Source organism: Pelobates fuscus, chromosome 4 (genome assembly GCF_036172605.1).
Source record: "Pelobates fuscus isolate aPelFus1 chromosome 4, aPelFus1.pri, whole genome shotgun sequence".
In the NCBI taxonomy this organism is placed as follows: Eukaryota; Metazoa; Chordata; class Amphibia; order Anura; family Pelobatidae; genus Pelobates; species Pelobates fuscus.
In genome coordinates this window covers 284264017-284282582 of record NC_086320.1, presented here as the reverse complement: position 1 = coordinate 284282582, position 18566 = coordinate 284264017, and the positions used below count along the sequence as shown (strand labels likewise).

The 18566-nt window shown below is 37.0% G+C and overlaps 1 protein-coding gene across 2 annotated transcripts in view; it reads right to left on the bottom strand.

Annotated features, from left to right (window-relative positions):
- TMEM108 (transmembrane protein 108) overlaps window positions 1-18566 on the bottom strand; it is a 240388-nt gene that overhangs the window by 201596 nt on the left and 20226 nt on the right. The window lies entirely within an intron of this gene.

The following is an 18566-nucleotide window of genomic DNA, read 5'->3' as shown; positions in this document are numbered from 1 at the left end:
GCATAGAGTTTGTACTTAAAGGGACACTATAGGCACCCAGACTAATTCAGTTTATTGAAGTGGTCTGGGTGCAGTGTTACAGTCCCAATTAGTTCTGCAATGTAAATCATTGCAGTTTTTTAGAAACTGCAATGATTACAATGTAGGACTAAGACTGCCTCTAGTAGCTGTCAATCAGACGCCACTAGAGGCACTTCCTAGTGGTTAAGCGACTTTTGGTCGAAAAACTAATGCTGAATGTCCTCGAGGACATCCAGCGTCAGTTAAATCCCAATAGGAAAACATTGAAGCAATGCTTTTTTATGGGGAGGGCCGAATGCACTCGCAGAGGGAAGTATAGTGTAAGGAATACAACTTTGAATTCTTTATACTACAGAATCCCTTTAATTTGTATATCTGAAGCCAATTCCTTTTGGCAACAAAAATTTAAAACAGGGATGGCAGTTAGGGAATTATGGTTGCTGAGGACCAGCTGTAGCTGCAGTTTGGTCCTCCTTCATTGGAGACACTGGGTCTGTTTACTAAACAGTGAGTTTGATTGAAATGAATAATTTTACAACGGAAAAAACACATTTTAGTTCTATGCATGATTGTATAATTATGTGTAATCCAGCTTCGAAATAAGCCTTACTGGTGATTTATTCTGATTACACTATTTTGTCCAAAAACATTTACAATTTTATATGATGAAATACTGGTGCAACATCGTTATGAATTTACCGTTAATACGCTTTCCACTACAAGACCTTTTTGTTACCTGTAGCCACTGTATCTGTTCTGTAGTCACTGTGAGTGGATTGTGAGGTCACCGAGTGAGGTCACTATTAGTGGAATGTTTCCAGAAAGCATAATGGTTGCTATATATTTACTACTTGTGGATGTGCAATATGAAGTCAGTACATTAGGTAAATTCTTCCAGGGTTCATATATAGATTACCTACCATTGACATGCAAATCAGTTTATAACTTTTTTGACATACGTTTTTCTGGATTTTTGTTGTTGTTGTTATTCTGTCTCTCACTGTTAAAATGCACCTACCATTAGAATGTATAAACTGATCATTTCTTTGTCAGTGGGCAAACTTTCAAAATCAGCAGAGGATCAAATACTTTTTTCCCTCGCTATATGCTCTCAGCTCAGCTACTCTGGCCTTACATTTGAAATTTTCCTTGAATTCACTTTGAATTCTCCAATATACGTAAACCATGTCAGACTTATTCACTGTGAGAATTCTAAGTGAATTCAATGTAATTTTCAAATTTAAGGTTTAGAATATCTAAACTGGAAAACAATCTCTAAATCAGCTATGCTTTCAGTGTGGTTACTCTGGCCTTAACCCCTTAAGGACACATGACATGTGTGACATGTCAGGATTCCCTTTTATTCCAGAAGTTTGGTCCTTAAGGGGTTAAATTATAATTTCACTTTGACTTCTCACTTTAGTAGATAACCCCATCTATCTACATAGAGGGTACTTATATGAGTATATCATGTTTCCATGGTGATGAATATTTCCAATATGATGCAATTACCTATATACCATCTGATATACTTATAGTCTATCAAATATATCCTTGCACGTTAGGGAGCTGTAGTGACTCTTTAAATTACAAATTTCAATAACCACAAGTTCTGCAGCCACCAGATTGTGTTTGGTTCCCAGGACAGTCATGTGAAAGCTGACAAGCACATTCTTCTGAGGTTTACAAAGATAAAGAAATCTGGGGAATCACGGTAAATCTGCTGTTGACAGCATTATCCAGCTGGAAAATCTGGCAACCTCAACTGGAAGTGGATTTACTTAATAGTTAAGTACTGTAAGCCACATCAACGAATACAATGCTTCATTGTATTGTATTAGAATAGCAACCATCATTAAAATGTTCCAGTCATGGTCTTACGCTTGTCATCAAACAGACAGATTTTTTTAGAAAGGTTCCATGCAGCCATAAGTTTGTAATTGTGACCTGTATGTGTATGTATGTGTATACACACACACACACACACACACATATATATATATATTCCTACATTTCAACTGAGTATTCTGGGTAAGAATATGCAAATGAAGACATTGACAGATACTTAGTCAGCCAGGACAGGATACCCAAGATAATCAAGCTAGGACATATCTACTATAAAAATATATATTCTTTTTTTTTAAAAGAGAGAGGGGCCAGTTGTATTTAAAGCTGTGGTCTGTTTACAGGAATTTCTACAGCAGATTTTGAAAGGGTCATTTTCTATCAACATTGGTGTTTATATAAGTACCATAAAGCATTTTGTTTTCACTTTTGTGTAATAGTTTAATTTTTTGTTTGTTCTTATTTGATGGGATCCATAACCTCATTGCTCATATTTTATTCATATGACTAAAATATACTGTTGCTATATTAAAAATTAAAGGAACCCTGTCATCATTGTTTTGTAATTATTTGAAATGAAAAATACATGTATTATTGCCTCTGTGTGTATTATTTTGAAATGCTTATGTGTACATAAATACATTTTTTCAATGCATTTCCAGTCTTATCTTTGTTCTATGGGGTTGGCCATTTTTTATGTCTTCTTTGGTTAGAAACATATGGTTTTAAATGCATATTGGTAATGAAGGGCAAATGTGAGTCCAGGGGCAAATTCTGACAAAACACATTGTGCTTGACATCTTAAAAACGTGCTCTGCAACAGTGTCAGCCCTTTAGTTTGTGAATGGTATTGGCAGCTATTTGCCCTCACACAATGGTAAAATGGTGATGTACTGAAAACCTTTGAGTCTTTTACTTCCATTGGGCTAAGCAACCAGGAAGTAAAATTACCAGTTGTTTGATTGATAGCCAAGGGGGTGTAACAAGATTAATTTATAAAAGTGTAAATTGTTATTGAAATCTAAATCTATTGGGAGAGGGCCTACTCTTCATACATAGGGCACTACAGCAAGCAAATGTACTTTACATGTCCGGGGTGTTCCTTTAAGGAGAAATGAAAACTAATCTTGGACATATATCAAACAGATGTTCACTAAATTATGATTTTTCAGGAATGCAAATTAAATTCAAAGTGAATTTCAAATTTTAGGCCAAGTTAGCTGACTTGGAACATTTTCCAAGTCAGCTGTTGTCAGTTCAGTTATTTTGGAATACAATTTGAAATTAAAGTTACCAGCGTTAAACCTAAATTTTAATTGTAGATGTAAATAGCTGTTTTCTGCTTGACAGATTTCTAAAAATAGCCTGCACTCTAGCAAATGGAATTAATTACATCTCATTAATCAAGGTAGCTTAAACAGCCCTAATTCCAGCGTGCAATCTAAAGTAAACAGGCAGCAGTTTTGACTTCAAATTATTACAAATACATTCCACACATCATCAAAATAGTAAATTTGAAAGTTGTAGAAATCATGTTTATGTATAATTATTTAAATGCTACAATATGATATTCCCACTTGTACATAAATCTGTTTTTTTGTAAGACGATGGAGTCTTTTCACTAGACTGTAAAATATGGCCTGACTCAAACTTGCTCAGAAGTAACATTTTATAAATCAATACCAAACTGCAAAACCTATTTGTTAAAGTCTCAATGGCCACGTGCCGAATGGGCCAAACCATCTGTTTTGGTACGAGCCATTTAAACAGCACACTCAAAGACATTGTTTTAAAGATTTACCAATTAATGGTTTAGCAAAATAGGTTCTGAATGAGAACGTATCTTATTCAGATTAAAAGATAGTAAAAAAAACATTGGCACCTTTTAATGCAAGATGATCTCTTAAAAGAAATATTACCTCAAAAACCGAATATTATTTTTAGAGGTGCACCCAATTTTAGAACTATCTTAACTAAAAATTACACTAAAGAAAATAAACCAATTACTAACTGCACATTTTTAGGAGTGAAAGGATTTTATAAATCACTGATTCCTCTACTCAGTCCAAAGTCACCCATTTTAAATCAAACAGAACTAATAAAAGTTATAATATCAAAGATTTTATTGAGTGCAATACCAAAAATGTCATTTACCTACTGGAGTGTCCATGTGGCCTCCGGTATGTAGGTATGACTACAAGATGCCTAAAAACGAGATGAACATTGTAGACAGGGCCGTCTATAATATGATTAGGACCCTGGGCAATGCAATATCTTGGACCCCCAGGGCCCTGCCCCTCCCACCGCCTCACCCCCCAATTACGCCCAACCCGCAATCACACTGACAGACGTACTGGCACATACACACACAGACAGACATTAAAATAGTCACAGATACATACTGACATATACATACTGCCACACACAGTCACTGACACACAAATATATACTGGCAGACACACTGACACACACACACACATACATACATACATACAGACATACGCTGACAGATACACTGACACACACAGACACTGACAGACGTATTGACACACACACACACAGGCATGCTGACACACACACAGGCATACTGACATACACACAGACACACACAGGCATACTGACATACACACAGACAGACGTACTGGCACATACACACAGACAGACATTAAAACATTCACAGATACATACTGACACACATACACTGACACACAAATATATCCTGGCAGACATACTGACACACACACAGACATACACACACACACACAGACATACTGACACACGCACAGGCCTACTGATACACACACACACACACACATACATACACTGACAGACATACTGACACACACACACAGACATACACACACACACAGACATACTGACATACACACACACACGCACACACACACAGACATACTGACACACACACACAGACACATACACTGACAGACATACTGACACACACACACACACAGACATACACACACAGACACACAGACACACACACACAGACATACTAACATACACACGCACACACAGACATACTGACATACATTTAACCACCCTCCAGGTTCTTACCTTTTCCTGGAGGGTGGTTTCCCAGTGGCAGGCTGAGGCAGATGGGAGTTTTCCTCTGGAACTCCCCTCCCTGCCTTTCTCCTCCCACGCGGCTATTATCTCCGGTGGGAGGAAGTGACGTCACTTCCTCCCAGCCGGCTGCAGAACAGGAAGGGGCCTGGTCGCGCTGTTTAAGCGCCACAGCGCCCGACCGGGCCCCTGCTGACACATGCTCCCTGGGTGGCCCTTAGTGAATGGGCCACCTGGGGAGCCTCCTCAGTGTGTGGGAGCCGCACCGCCCGGTCCATAGGGGCTGCGCAAATCGCGGGGCCCACGGGACAGCTGCTTTGGGCCCCCTAGGAGCAACTGGGCCCGGGGCAGCTGCCCCGTTTGCCCCGCGTTAAAGACAGCCCTGATTGTAGAAATATCAAAAATGGATATCTAAACCACTTGGTATCAAAGCACTTTAATAAAGGGACACTCCAGGCACCCAGACCACTTCTGCCTTGGTCTGGGTGCCAACTCCCACTACTCTTAACCCTGCAAGTGTAATTATTGCAGTTTTTTTTTTATAAAACCTGTGCTCAATTCCCCATAGGAAAGCATTGAAAATTATTTTCAGTGCTTGCCTATGGAGAGCTCTAATGCGCATGCACGGCATGCGCATTAGGTTTCCTCAGCCGGCGGGCGGGATCAGTCTCGCCCACCAGCTGACGTAATCACTGGGAGGAGCGGCGGCAAGCAGAAACCACCGCCGAGGGACATCGGCGGGGTCTCAGGTAAGTGACCTGTAGGGGTTTTCATCCCTTCAGCTCCTGGCACTGGAGTTTCCCTTTAATCATAACAAAGATCCTAAACTTCTTAAATGTATAGGAATAAAAAGATGTAAGATACCATGGAGAGGTGGAAATATTAAAAATATTTTAGGCAGGTTGGAAATGGAGTGGGTTTTTAATCTGCAGACCCTAGCCCCCCATGGCATAAATGTGGATTTTGACTTGCATAACTTTTTGTGATCTTTTTTATGTTTTGATTTAGATTCAATTTTATGGTTCCTTTTTAAGTTTTAACCCCTTCAGGACGGAGTCAATAGTGCACGTTCTGATCAAAACAAAACGTAAACAAAAACTAGAATTTGCGCTATATGTCTGTTCAACCGTAGTTCCCCTCTTTCAAATTATATGCACCCACACTTATTATATATCATTTTGTTCAGGAGAAACAGGGCTTTAATTTACCATTAACTATTCATATATGGAACATAATTCATTATGAATAAAATTTAAAAAAAATGTGAGAAAATAAGATTTTTTTTAAAATTTGTATTTCCGTCTGACATTTTAGCTGTGAATGTGGCTTGCATTTCATTTTTTTTACATTGAAATTTGCCAGATTGGCAATGTTACCTTTGAGACGGTGTGGTAGCCCAGCAATGAGAATTACCCCCATAATGGCATACCATTTTAAAAAGTAGACAACCAAAGGTATTGAAAGTGGGGTATGTTTAGTCTTTTTTAGTAGCCACTTAGTCACAAACACTGGCCAACGTTAGCATTCATATTTGGTTTTGTGTTAAAAAAGCAAAAAACGAATATTTGGCCAGTGTTTGTGACTAAGTGGCTACTAAGAAAGACTGGACATACCCCACTTGCAATACCTTGGGTTGTCTACTTTTGCAAATGGTATGCCATCATGGGGGTAATTCTCATTCCTGGGCTACCATATGCTCTCAAAGGCAACATAACCAATCTGGCAAATTTCAATGTAAAGAAAATGAAATGCAAGCCTTATATGTGACTCTCTAACTTTCCAAAACACCATGAATCCTGTACATGGGGGGTACTGTTATTCTCGGGAGACTTCACTAAACACAAATATTAGTGTTTTAAAACAGTAAAACATATTACAACAATAATATAGTCCATAAAAGTGACGTTCGTTTGTAAAAAAGGCAAAAAACTTCACTTTTACTTAAAATATCATCGTTGTAATACAATTTACCAATTTGAAACACTAATATTTGAGTTCAGCGAAGTCTCCCGAGTAAAACAGTACCCCCCATGTACAGGTTTTATGTTGTTTTGGAGAGTTACAGGGTCAAATATAGTGCTTGCGAATTAAATTCTCTGCACTTTCTCCCTGTGTTGTCAGGCATGTCAATCAAATTTTAATTAATCAAATCACCTAATTATGTTAAAAGATTACTTAAATATACACGTAGAATTTTAATACATATGCATTTATAGGTATTTAAATTCTACGTGTATACTAATGTAATATTTTATGTAATTATATGTATTTATCTATATATATATATATTTGCGGTTATTTGCATTTTATATATAGATAGATATATATATAGAATGTCATTCTAAGTGTATTTTGTTACCAATATATATATATTAATAACAAAATACAGTTAGAATGAAATTACATATGTATATATAATTTATATTAAATTTTGTTTGAATATTTTATTTATTAATTTTATTATTTTATTTATTTATTATTGTAATTATACGTATTTATATATATAATATATGTGTATATATCTATTATATATATAATATATGTATATTATATATATGTAACGTCATTCTAAGTGTATTTTAATACTAATATATGTACTTATATTAGTATTAAAATACACTATGTATGACGTTAAATATATATAATATACATATATATTATATATATAATATATATACATATATTATATATATATATAAATACATTTGATTTATTTTTAAACATGTTTAATATATTTTTTTTATACCTCCCACCAGCAGGGGGACTGTCTAATATTTTAGACAGTCCCCCTGCTGGCAGATCCACAGCCAGCTATAGGGGGCCATGTGATCGCTCTTTGAGAGCGATCACATGGCCCCCGGGGGCCTGATTTGCCGTGGGAGGGCTGCCTGGGCTGTGAGGCTGTCCTCCCGAAGCGGAGCGCCGGGAAGGTAAGTAACCCGGGCGCTCCAGGGCTCAAAGCCGTTACGGCGTGCTATGCCGTCACAACGGCTTTAAAGCCCACTTAAACCGTGACGGCATAGCACGTCGTAACGGCGGGAAGGGGTTAATACATACTTGTGTCTCTCAGTATTTTAATTCATATATCTTACTGCTATTTTATATGCTTTCTTATTTTTTTTATTATGCATTTATATATGCACTTATATGCATTTATATTTGTTTAAATTATATTCCTATGAGATTTATTTCTAGATAGTATATACGCCTCTTTAACATCCTTTTGTTTTTTGTTTAGTAAAATGGAATAAAGAAGAAAAAAAAAATATATATTTTTTTTTTGAAGAGGGATGACATCAGTCACATGACCTGCTATACTAAAGTCATACTTGGTCCAAAACCTTTGTTTTTCTATTTTTTACACTTATTTAAGATACAGCTGCACTTATAATTCTTTTATTATGTGTTTTCTTAATATTTATGTATGTGTTCATATTCTTTGATTGTATTGGCTGCTAATCTATGATGTTTTTTTTTTTGCACCAATTTTAATTGCTCAGTTACCTATATATACTCAAAGCAGCCATGTTCTAATCTCTAACCCATTTGATAAAGCCCTAGAGGTGAAACGCGTTATGGTTATTTTGATTGTGTATTTTTTTTAAATAAAAGGCTTTTTGGTTACAATTTTGTGCCAATCATTTTTTTAATACACTTTTTTATTTGGAATTTTTAACCTGGCTTCCTTTTATCTTCGTGTGACTCCAAGTATATCCGAGGAGGGGATCATACCACCAATGCTGACATCACAGTGCAGTTTGCCTGCACTTCACGTGAGTACATTTTTATTTATAGTTACTGCATATTTTATTCTACTGAGAGCACTATTGGCTGTCTTTTATATATCCCTCTCCTGAGTGTTGGATACCATCCCTCTGGAGGGCTCCCATCACATATCCTTTAAAGTGGGGATAATACCACTGCACACCCTTCACACCAGAGCTGGCTATAGCTCTTTTAAATGTGAGTTGATTGCACATATTTGTTTATTTTACCCATATTGGCTTTTATATACTGCACCATTGGGTCTCCTCGTTTTTGTCTTGCATATAAGACGGTTGGACCACTAGGAACATTGAGGACTCTACACCCAAAAACAGGCACCTTATAAAGATACTTCTGAGTGAGACCTCAATATTATTGGACTTTACCTTCAGTTACTCCATCAGAACTTTACTCCCACCAGATCAGTGAGACCAACGACGTTATATTGCCCTACCTATTCAGACGAACTATTGTACCTTTTAACTATTGGCGCAGCCCTTTTCCTGTATTTCTTTGTGTTACATGTTCTCTCCTCAGAGGGTTTGAGGGTTACCTTCTGTTGGGACGCTGCCTACCTTACTTCAATTTTATTAGCGCTGACCCTTTTCTTATTTTTCTTATTCAGATTAAAGCCTGACTAAGTGGGTGAAATCAAGATTGAGCGTTAAAAAATTATGCCCGAAACCCCCGGCAAAGACTTAGCTAAAACAGTCCAAGCACCAGGCATGCGCAGCCAAACACTTCACTCATCCAATCAAATGCTACTATCAGTAGCATTTGATTCAAGGACCAAGTTTCACTCGGTTCTGGAGGAGGAAGTGTCTCTAGTTGCTGCTGGAAAGGCAGCCACTAGAGGTGTAATATAAACATTGCAAGTTCTAAAAAACTGAAGTTATTGCAGGATCAAAATAAAAGGACTACTGCAACCAGACCACTTTATTAAGATTAAGTTTTCTGGGTGACTTTACTGGTCCTTTAAGATGGCAAAAACTTCCCCTCTGTTGATATAAACATTACATATAAGATGTGCTTGTTATTAGGATAATGACCTGTGATTAAACAGGTGAACACATATTCTCAAACTTCAAGTTAGGGTACACTTAGGAAATTGTGTCCATAATATGTCATCATTTGAGATCAACTACAAAAAAATTATACGGGTGAATTGATATGAATGGCTACGTCCAGGATTTAACTCGATCAATTAGTTCAGGCGCAAGTTATAAGGAATTTGCCAAACAGAGCAAGGAGAGCATTGATGCCAAAAAGTTTAAGAGTATAAGTGTTGACTGACTGAAATCAAAGATGGATGCGTTAATCAAAAAGGATCAGAACAAGGCAGAAATTTGAAAAGAATAAAATAAAATTCAGTATATAGCAAAGAAGAATGAAGAATCTATGGATGTAGCTTTGCAAATGCATGTTTACAAAGCCTAACAGCAAGTAGATGATTGGTTAACACAGGATAAAGTGCTACAGCAATTATAGAAAGTGAATTCAATCAATGCACCTGTGCCAGATGGTATTCACCCATTGGAAGCTTAGTGTAGAAATACCAAAATCACTGTTTCTAATCTTTCAAGATTCTATTCTTTCAGGAATTGTACTAGAAGACTGGAGAAAATCAGATTTGGTTCCTATATTTAAAAGGGTTCAAAAAAGCTGAACCTGGACACTACAGACCTGTCAGCTTGACATCTGTGGTTGGGAAATTATTTGAATGGCTGTTAGGGGATAATATTCAGGGATTAATTTTGAACAACAATATCATCAGTAGGCAGGACATACATGCTAAAGATAAAGGCACAAGGGGTGCAAAAATAATAAAAATAATAATAAAAAATAAAATCTTTTAAAGTTTAGAGAGTAAAATCCATCTTAATAGATATGCCCCACTAAAAGAAGTGCCAGCATAAACATTCACGGTACTAGTAACAAGCAGTCACTATAGCAAGGACTAGTCAAATTGTTTGTACATAAAAAACAAAAACAAAACCAGTTACAAATACAATAGGCAATGGTAAGGTACACCTCACCATATATCAAAGTCCGACTGAGCGCCATGCAACGCTTGTACCTTACTGTATCCAAAAAAATTCCTTCCAAAGGGATGCTGCTGTAAGAAAATAGATGTAATAAATCTGATGGTAATCCTGAAAGAACTGCTCAAAAAGCAAAACCAGCAAGGCAGTTTAAGCGTGGATAGTGTCCCAATACACGTGTCGATCATAACCATTCATATAAAAATCTACGCATACATATAGATATTTCCATATGTTTCTTCCTAAACCAGGAAAGAAAAAAATATTTTTGGGGGGAATATGATGATCATTAAAAAAGCATAGAAAGTTTTTTTTGCATAGCTATTCCAAACTGGAACTCACACAAATGTTAAGTGGTAGATTGACTACTTCATGCATCACAGTTGTTTCTTTTGGTTTTAGTGTTTATAGAAAGAAAATCTTTTCAGTCTAATGTGTGCTGTGAAAAGGTGTGAGCACTGTGCAGTGTCCCTTAAAGTCAAACACAATAGTGTTACAGTAGTGAATGCACTGAGCACCAACCCAACAGAAATATCTATTTTTGCTGTATAAAGTTAGTTTACACAATACACAATCATTATTATCCCAAATTTATTGCAATAAGAAAAACAAACCCACCACCATCAATGAAATGTAATAACCCCAAGATAAATTGGTATTGTTCCCCTATTTACCATCAGAAATAGTGCCATGGACTCTTAGAGTCTGGGCATCTCTTTCTCAGCCATGAGGACTGCTGACACTTCCACCACCACTGCCCGCACCACCACCTTGCTCTCCACCACTATTAGTGGTATTCAGCCTCAGAATACTGGTTTTAACAACATTTTTGTCAGGTCCAATTAAAAAACTAGGAGGTAATTGTCTTTTTCCTCATCCTTTTCATGCAGCAACAGCATGTACCAATGCTTCCACTGGCACTGCAGCTCTTTACCACAGCTAGTTCAAGTCCCCCCAAGAAGTAATTAAGGGAGAGCTCAACAGGGTCTATTTGTGGGGTCATCAGAACCACTCTTTAGTGAAGACTTAGAGCAGAGCACCAAAGTGTTGTCGCCAATGCCTGTTGGTGGTGTCAGTGACAAGTCCGGTGATGATTCTCTGTTTATAGTTAATGCAACAACCACTGCACCACTGCAGACATAGCACTTTTACCTTTGGCCAAGGAGCTACTCAACTATGAGTATGGTGAGCCAGAGGAATTAGAAGAGGAAAGTGTGGAGAGGACAGGCACAGCTGGAATGATAATGTCAGCTTCCTGGAGGCACAGTATTCTAAGGCACCCCCCTCACATTAAGTGAGTTTGATAAACTTAGTAACAATTCACATCATTAAAGACATACAAATGTCTGAAAACATATACCGTGAATATAGTGAGTTATTCAGAAGTGGTTAAGGTAACAGGGGATTTAAGGTTAGAGAGGGGCTTATGTCAGAGTTAGATACAACAGGGTGTTTATTGTTAAGAGGATTAAAAGCTTGAGATTAGTATATTTGAGACATACGGGGTGTTTAGGATTTGGTTTAGAGTTAGAGTGGGGTTATTTTAAGTATTTGGGTAGTTAGGGAGTTTAGGATTATTGAGGTTAGGGTTAAAGTTGGATTAAATTTAGCAATGAGGTACATGAGGTGATTAGCTTTTAAGAGGAGTTAAAGCTAGGGTTGTGGTATAGGGTGTTCTTCAGGTTCAGCTTTTGAGTGCTTACATTTGGGACTAAGGAAAGAATTTGTTTTGGAAGGGGATGCATTTAACTTTATGGAAAATGGTAGTTTAGGATATGAAGTGTGAATTGTTATTCGCAAAATTATGCAAAATGCCAGTTACAGTTTATCACAATTTATTATATTTCACTAATTAAATTACATGTTTACAATATCTGTAATAAAAGTTATAAAATGTGAAAGACAAAAAACACTATAAAAAGTAATGTGCACTATAGAAGGCTATAATGAGAACAAATGTGATTCTTGCTGCTCAAAAATATTAAACAAAAATAATGTTGCACAAAAAAATGTAACTATATAGTATAAAACATGGAACAGTATAGCAAAAAAAATAAGAGCTAAATAATTCAAAATAAGTATTCTGCATATTTTTTCATTGCGTTAAGCACTACTTCTTGCATTTTCATGCCTTTTATATGTTTCCTTTTGTAATCATGACACATGCGAGAGACTCCCAAAACTAAGAGCTCTATTCACAAAGGGATCACTGGATTTATCTTTTCCATGTGATGAAAATACTTTAAAAATGTTATGTCGTAGTTTTTTTTTATAACATTAGCGAAACTTCCCTGGTTATCTTTGAAGAAAAAAAAAAACAGGATCCCTGGACATTTTCGTTAAAAGCATAACAGAAAGGTCCGTTCTCTGTGTTCTTATAAATGGTTGTTTTGGGCTAATTTGCATATGACAAGGGTCTCCCTAATTCAAATGCACTTTTTCATCCCTTGCTTACTGTGCCTAGAGGAGTATCAGCTGCAACTCACTGATGAGTCCCAATAAAGACATCATCCTTTTTTTTGGGTAAAGCTCATACCATTTCTAAAGTCAGGGAGGGAGAAGAAGTGAAGAAGTTGTAAGGCATTACATTAACATTAACATTAACATTATGGAAATTGCTATAAAACTTTGGAACACCTTTATTTTAGAAATATATGATTTAACTGCACCAACTTTATGTTGGCATTATGTTCTAGTGCACACATTATTTTGAATAGACTTGTGCACCTTGAAAATGAAGGTTCGGTGAAATCACTTGATCCATACACAAACATTTAGTATGGATAGTCTATTATTCCTCCATTTGGCGGTTTGGCTTGTCTAAATATTGTCCATGCAAAACATTCAGGAAAGCAATACAGACAAACCAAAAAGGCACAAAAACTGGCTAATCAGTGTGGTGCAAAATATAAATATAATGTATATATTTTTCAGTACAGTTAACTGACAGTTATATCACACCATTTGGTTCACAGAACAAGTGAGTAAAGGTAACCCATAAATGCTGATCGTTCGTCAGTCTTCACGTGATCTGTCAATAAAATTTACATTTAGTGGCTGGCCCGTAACCATAATCTACTTTTTTTCCCAACAATTACCTCTTTATTTGATGCCATGGATGGAACTATGAATCACGAAACAAACAAACATGCCTGCCCATTGTCCACTTCATTTGTTCATGATACTTACCTATAGCACTTTGGAGTTATAGAATTCACTGATCATCAAAAAATTTGACCATTCCCAGTTTGAAACCGAATGCACAAGTCTACTTTTTAAATTATGTTGCCATTTGTAGCAAGATGTACTGCTAGCAATGGACCATCAGGGTCCTTATTATGTCTGCAAGCATCTATTTTGGTCACATTTTGAAAGATATTTTTGCTTTTGTGAGTGACCAACTGGTTCATATATTTAGTATAGGTGCTATACCATTTCCCTCTATGCTCTGCCTTTTCTTTTTTTCATATAGTTTTTACATATACTGGTATGCATCCATGAGTGTTGTATACGGCTTTACAAAATTACCATGCAATAACACTCATAATGATTAATGTATTCCATTGAGTTGGGTAATCATAACAACAGCTATGCTCCAGAATATACTTGTAATTTAGAGGTAAGTTCAATGTATTTCCTTTTATGAGTATCAGATCTTAGAAAGTCTTACAAAACTCAATTAAATGTAATAACTCAATTAAGTGATAAATAAAGGTCCAGCCTTGCATCGTTCAACAAAAGGTCAGATTATGCCAGATTTCTCCAATAATTAATCTTCCTGATTATGTGGAAATAATTGAACCTGCAAGTAAAAAAAAACCCTCACTTCTTAAGGATAACTTTAATAAATAATGTACAACCACTCCGTTTTGTTTTGCTTTTTTGGTTTTATTTTGGTACTGGGCTGCCCCTTTTTCCAAATGGAATTGCCCTTATATTTTGCAAGATTCACCCAGTGCCATACTATCCTTTCTATGTACAATATTTCCAAGATACTGACAATATTCCCAGATATAATAATTATATTTCTGTAAGGTGTTTGGACAATTCATATGAAGTCAGAGTAGCATCATCTATCCAAGTTACAAGATCAGCAACTTTGGAACATATCTTACTCAATTCATAATTTCTACATCAGTGGATTCAGTTTAAAACCCAAAAAGCTGCTAAATAAAACATCAATGTTGTGTTTAAAATGATTCCAGCACTAGTGCGTAGAAGATTTTTCTCCCCAGAGAAAGCAATTTTACTGAATATCAGCAAAAGAAAATACAAAAATCTAAAGAAAAGGTTCAGTATAAAAGACATATATTTTCCTATATGACACCTCCATTACATTTACATAATTCTCTCTGGACATGGACCTACTGTAAGTTTAAGATACATATTACAGTGATTGGTTCAGAGCTATATATATTATCTAAAGTGACTTGACAGATAATATTTACTATCTTGCTATCTTACGTTTACTATCGTAAACGTGTATATATTAAAGGGCTTCACTCTAGAAACCATTTTTTTATAAGATGCTTGAAATAATTGTGTTGAGTCTAATTTAAGAATACTGTATATGTACTTTACAGTACAGTACTGTCCTGATCACTTTCTTGCATGCCCTATTGTTTCCTGTGTTGGTACACCTCAGTTCAAGGCTGTACACTGAAAATACAATGAACTGTGTAAAGAATGAACTTGCCAAGTAATTAAAGTAATAGGTACATATAATATCTCATATCCATTTTTTTTAATAAGTAACAATTTTCTCACAGAGCTAACAAGAGAAACAAGGGGATAATAGTTACCAATATAAGAGAGGATATAAAGAATACTGATTACAATGCGATACATTGTATTAAAAAAACGAGATAGCTTATACAAGCTTTCACCATGACGTCACAAGTTCTTCCCGGTGGCAAAAGCCGATGGCACCACTAGTAGGAGCCGGGAGCTGCACACAGAGCGATTCGGAGTCTGCCCCCTCACACCGCGGATTCCGACCACTTATAACATACATACCGATGAAGGCAGCCAAGCATCCCTGCGCCCCAGGACTGAGAGCAGGAGAACCGTGCCGGCTGTCAGAGCCCACAGTGTGACCCATGGCCAGAGCTGGCACTGTATGGGAGCAGGTAAAAAAAACAGGAGATATGGGGCCCCAACGGTATGTGCACCGGGACTGGGGGAGCCTTGCTGGTCGAGCTGGGGGTACCTTCATAGCATCTCACATGGAGTGGAGGGGTCCTTTACTGGCTGAGCTGGGTGCCCCAATGGCATCTCACAGGGAGTGGAGGGGTCTGTTACTAGCCGATCTGAGGGCTCCAATGGCATTTCACAGGGTGTGGAGGTCCCCTAAGTGGCAGAGTTGGGGGCCCCCCATGGCATCTCACAAGGAGTGGGGAAACCAATCTGCGGGCCCTCATGCATCACCTCTTTGTCTGTTTGTCCCATCATGCTCTGTCAGCCCGGTGGGGAAGAGGGGGAGAGTATGGGCTATGGCCGCTGAGATATAAGTTCTCCGCAAGGTGACTCACTGACCAGCACATTGCGGCATTCAGGCTGATATAGAGCAAGCCGCTCGTGTTCTGCCACCCGACAGTATCTTGGTGCCTATTGTTTGCAAACATTCTGAAATGCTGTATACAATGGTCACACAGGACCATGTACATTTCAAAAGACAGGAAGTAAGAACCGAACAAGATGTGGTTAATAAGAGACCTCTTGTAGGCATTGAAAGGATAGGCGCTTGTGGGAAATAGGGAAAAGAGGGAGCACATTCTTTGTAGAGCTGTTGGCAAACTCATTTAACTGCTTTACATACATCATCCTACTAAATAAATAGGAGAACACTGAATGTCGAATGTATGCCTATACATTATCCCTTTAATCTCCCTTCAGCTTGCCTCTGTTGGCATTCTAGGCCCATGGAAGAATGGAAGTCAACTGAAAACAATGTTAACTTCACAGTTAGCCTTTCTTGATCACAACTTGGCCCATAATCTCTCCAGGTTTGACCTCATAAGCTTCAAGGCTGACATAATTCAATAGATGAATTTGGAAATCATGGCCCAAGCCAAGTTACTTGACAATTTCCCCAAAATGAATCAGTTCAGAACAGATATTGTTGCATTTTCCATTGAGCTTTTAAATACTGAGGGAGCACAGTAAGCTCAGGCCCCGTACATTGTAGTGAATACCTCTTGTAGGTCATTTTCAAACATCAGCAAATAAACCTGTTTCATTGTAAGATACAGAAAAAATACACGGTATATTGGATAATGCAGTTTGACATTACACGTCAAAGATCAGTTTTGTCAGTTTTTTTTTTTATTTAACTAAAATAAAGTAAATTTTACAGCAAACACAGCTAGCATTGACCTAGTCATATATTATGCATTCAATTATATGTACTGCAGTAGAAAACCATTTGGAACATTTAATAACGGTTCCTGCTGTGATTATTATTAGCGACAAGCATAATCCCAATCAGTATTGCTTTAATAAGACAGGGACAACAACTTCACGAATGTCGAAATATTTATGTAATATTGTTATAACAAAAAAAGAACCTTAAAGAATCATGACTGATTAAGGGACAACGACAGTATGAAATCTCCATAGAAACAAAATGACACAATTAGGATTTTCTACATAAGGCTAGAGGAAAACATTAAAAAATACAAAACAGGTGTTCTTTCAATAGTAGCGAAACTCTAGCCAAAATAACAGAGCTACAGTCTGGAGCACCAAGATGATTTTCTCATGCAAGGAACACATTCATCACAAATGATGTCTCTCTACACAAGCTGCCGTGCGGCCAAAAAAAGAATAAGGGGTTTATTCTCTAAACACTGAACTATGGCAAACTGATAAAAGAGCAAAATGATATGGCTGGAAATAAATGGTTGAAATATTGTTGTTAGTTTATCACAATTTTAATTCAGTGAAGTTCATCCTTCTGTGGACCACCTGGTCACCAATGCACTCAAGGTGCAGTTGGTGTTCAACTCCCAACAACCTAACTAATTTTTCTATTCTACAAAAAAAATTAAAAATCTATTTTATATATATATATATATATATATATATATATATATATAGTGACTGAAAGTAAGGAATTGTGCTGAATGGAGTCTATATATCTTCCCAGATTCTGCAAGGTTCCTACTTTGTGTAATTAGCCCCAGGTTAATGTGTTTTAAAATTAATATTGCACTTTATATAAGTGTATGTTTGCTCCCTGGGGTGGAGCACTTGGGGAGTAGGGTGGGCCAGTGCTCCGCTCCACATTTTGGAGGTTGCTTGGAAATTGCTGGTGAGGAGTCCAGTTCCAGAGTTTCAACACTCTGATTTACCTCACATGAGAAAGATTGCCAAAGGTTTGATTGCCACTCCTGGAGATTGTGTTTGATTCCTGTGAGTTGGAAGAGAAAGCTAAGAGAACCTAAAACAGTAAGGTGGATATTTATGTTTATTTATGTAGGGAAATGGACAAGCCATCCAACCCAGTTAGTTTATTATTTTGTTAAGTTAGTTCTTAGAAGAGCAAGGATTTTGTTTTTCTTAATTTTGTTACACTTTGTTTTACCTTACTGCATATTGTTGAATTATGGAACCACAATAAAAGAGCAAGTTATTTTACCTCATCCAGTGTGTGAAGTGTCCCAAGACAAGGTACCAAAGGAGAAAATAAATGGTCTATTGAACAAATAGTCTCATACAGCCAGGGCCGGCCTTAGGGGTGTGCAAGGTGTGGCTGTCTGCCTGTGTGTTTGTGTGTGGCTGTCTGCCTCTGTGTTTGTGTGTGGCTGT